The following is a 4116-nucleotide window of genomic DNA, read 5'->3' on the forward strand; positions in this document are numbered from 1 at the left end:
AAACACAACCCCAAAAACGTGTTTTCTGTCATCTACGACCAAATGGTAATTCTCTTGTTTTTGAGATATAGAAATTAAGAGAAGCTTGCTTCATGTCAATGCTTTCATTCAACAATGTTTAGGCCCATGACTCTTGTGGGATGTTCAGTTGATGAGCAGTGGACACTAGAAAACAAAAGTGTGACAACCACCAAAATTGACTCTATGATGATGCCTACCTTAAAGGGGCTTGATGCAAGTTCGCCATTTTATACTCACTACTGTCACCTCAGGTCATACGTGTAACTGCACCTTCTATATTAAGCTCGTGCATGACGGCAATTCAGACCCGAATTAACACCATTTTGAGTGACAGTGCAGGGTTTCAGAGGCAGTTGTGGTGAATAGATCTGGGCTTATTCTACACCTTAGGACATTGTTGGAGCATGTAGGGGGAGGAAAATACATAATTTTGACATTTTTAAACTCTGTATAGTCTCTTTAAGAAAGTAAGTGCACAGTGAGGGGATTTAAAGTTTATAAAAGGAAAAATTAGCCTGCTGCAATGGCCTTTTTCTATAACAGACACAATTGACCTGTAGCACCCACCTTGGGGTCACTCATTTGAGTGAGTGAGTAAATTGGGGTCATGACCCTAATTAAATGTCTGGCCACAGATAAATGCTGGCGCCATGGTTAAATGCTGTTTCACTCATCTCATGAGAGATGCAGTGATCATATTAGTCTAACTGTCATGAAATGACCGTGGTCTATAGAATGACACTATACAAGTGCTTGTCTTTCCCCCCTCGCCTGCCATTATATCACTTTCTATTCAGCCACAACCGGCGCCGCCATGCAATTAGTGAACACTGGATGTAAATAAATATCCATGAGTGGTACTGTTTGTTAGATTCATGCTTCATTTGTCCCTTAACTTAGATACTGACCTAAGTCACATTAACCAAGTCTCTTTTATGAGAAAATTCAGGCTACTTTTTTATTTATTAATTCATTAGAGTAACTTTATTGTTTATTTGTTGGCAATTGGCATAGAATTTATTTCATTACCATTCTTTGACACATGAAGTACTTTATTTCTATTAATAGTTATCCTATTCTAAAGTCCAAAAGGATTTTTGCATAGCAGGCACATATTGGAGTAAATAAATACATTTTATTAGGTGCTTTGTACACTTAAGTTGTGATCTTGACAGCTTGTGGCATCTGAAATGTTATTTTTTTTTAGGATAACAGAATAAACATGACGTGCATACCAAGTCATGCATGACTTAATGTAACCTCTGCCCTCCACATGAACATTGTGCACTATGCACACATACAACATGCATGGCCCAGCACAGCTCAATTCTTTTTGCAGTACAAACCAACCGCCGCGCGCCAGCCTATCATGTAGAACTGTGAGATTTGCTGCACAATGAGGACTTACTCTGTGTATAATTATATGGCAAAATTTCACAGACGAAGTCACTCTTTATTACATTGGTGAGAATATCCCAAAATGTTCAATATATTGCTTAATGATATAGTTTTCTGTTTAATTTTGATTAGCCATAATTATATGGAGAAGAGCATCTGTGACATTGACAATCTATGGGTTAATCATTGTGGATAGCGTGCAGACACTGTTTGCTCGGACAGAGCCAAGGGTCAGGGGGTTTCACAAAAAAAGCTAAGAGACATTGGGCACCATTTTCAATCAAAACAATGATCGACCGTTCTTTAAACAGCATGCCAACTTTTAAACTAAAGGCTCTACAGGTTGTCCCGGCAGTGATTTCTAATGTTATGATCACTGCATTTTTACTGAGGTGATATGCACCTACCAAATAAAAATGTACATGTTACAAGAAGATGTTACTGTGACAACTGTGATACAGTTTTTGCCCTTCATACAGAAGGACGCTGGTTCAAATCACTGTAAATCATTTATTATTATTATTATTATTATTATTATTATTATTATTATTATTATTATTATTATTATTATTATTATTATTATTATTATTATTAATATTAATATTATTATTGTTATTTGTTATAGTAGTAGTAGTAGTAGTAGTAGTAGTAATACTGCTCACCCTTTGGCATCACTGATATTCATATACTGTTAATGATGTTAATCCTCCCGAAATTGTTGTCATCTGGAAGTTACCAGTAACTTGCCGACCCCCTTTACTCAGATCCTACATTCATATACTTTAGACTTCAGTTTTAAAGTATAATAATAAAACAATATTTGTCAGTTTTTGTCATGACCTATACATATGTTAATTTTCTTCATTACATTATAATAAAAAGACACATTCTAAAGAGGATGTAAAAATCCATGGGCCTAAGCAAATTCCTTTGCGTGAGGAAGCTCTCGTAATGCAGGTGCACATGTTGCACTGAGGCTATTGTGTGCCAAGCTTTATCTCCTTAATCAGTTCTCTTTGCCACTAGTTAATCATTTGTGCATGCCAATAGGCAGATTGATTACACGCAGTGGGTTAGGAGATGTAAGGATGACGGCACGTTGCCTGATATTGCTGACTCTGTCCATGGACTGTGGTGTAAGTTACACAGCCAGCGGTCTTGCTTTCATACCACTGGGACTTGACTGAATCACACTTATTGTGCAGAACTGTAGCGTCTGATCCCTTTATGTCTCAACATGCTTTTTTATGTTAGACAGAGAATGACACATCTTGCTTGACACATCTTGCCATGGTTAACTGTTTGTGTATACTGTATGTAGGTAAATCTTATTAAGCCTCTTGTCTAACTGTGATCTGTGTTGTTTTGTTGATGGTGATAAAACTCTGTTCCCTCTGTTTATATGATTCTATTTTATAAATGGGAGTGAATACAAAAAAGTGAAGTGTCCCAGTAGTTTCTGCTACTGAAGCATCTAAACCAGATTCATGATCTTGTGAGAATAACACAGTGCCAAGCCCGACTGAGTGCTGCCAACAGGTGTAACATGGCTTATGTAAATTCCAGTCCCTGCAGGGCAGCATGATTCTGCACAAACCCATGACAGTATTGCATAAACTGCACATATCGTTGGCTCTTGTTCCACTATTTCTCATTATTGTTGATAGGATAATCTTCTCGTGTATTAGCCTCTGCAATCATGGACCGAGAGGGAACTAAAAATGCGCGTTTTACAATGTGCTTAAATGGTTGATATGGAGATGGGGTTTATTGATAGCGTGGTGCAGATTAGATGAAAGAAAAAGACACATTTCACAGTCAGAAGTAAATTACGATAGGGCGCAATGTTCACATCAAATGTTCCACTGTACAATTAAATCTACGCCACATAATTTTTCTATCAGCTGAGCAGTTATTCATATTTGATTCCTTGCCAGTTCCCAGCCTTCAAATGTAATTCATGAGTTATAATAGTAGCAGCTGTACAATAAACCTAGCTCACATACACCGGTGTGAGCAGCATTGCTTTTTTATGGCCTCAATGACTGTCTTTGATCTTTATGTGCCCGGTAATTTTGCAGTAGCAATAGGAATGCTAGTTTTGCATGAAAACAAATCATGCCTGTCATTGATATTTTACACTACAAAGTAACAGAGATATCTATACATTCAGATATCTATACATACCTTATTGATTTATTTTATTTTAATTGTAGATTTATGTTTTGTTTTTGGACAACAGTGCCACAAATGTGCTGAAAGAAAGAGCGGAGATAACCACGGTCAGGTGTGGCTGCAGCCTTCAGGAACACACCTCAGTTTCTTACATGCACTTAAAGCAAGTGGGGAAATTTGCTGGTATGCCTCATGCACCTGTAGCATGACTGGTGGTAATTATGGCAGTACTTTCCAGGAATCTGCGCACAAATATGTTGGGACATAAAGTACTACTGCAATATATGCCTTTTGACGTTCATAAGTGTGGTAATTACTTTACAGGTGCCGTTGATTCATTGAAAACAAGGTAATATTCAAGAGCCATGGTTTCATAATCCTTCCAGCGCATAACACGCAGTTTGCACAGCGATCTTGAAGACACTCCCAGGCACAGCTGAATGAAAGTGTTTTGTGAATGACATTACCTGCGTGACAATGACTTCTCCTTTGTCATTCACAAGCTTCATGCACGACAAGTTG

This window comes from Gobius niger (assembly GCF_951799975.1).
Source record: "Gobius niger genome assembly, chromosome: 4".
Taxonomy (NCBI): domain Eukaryota; kingdom Metazoa; phylum Chordata; class Actinopteri; order Gobiiformes; family Gobiidae; genus Gobius; species Gobius niger.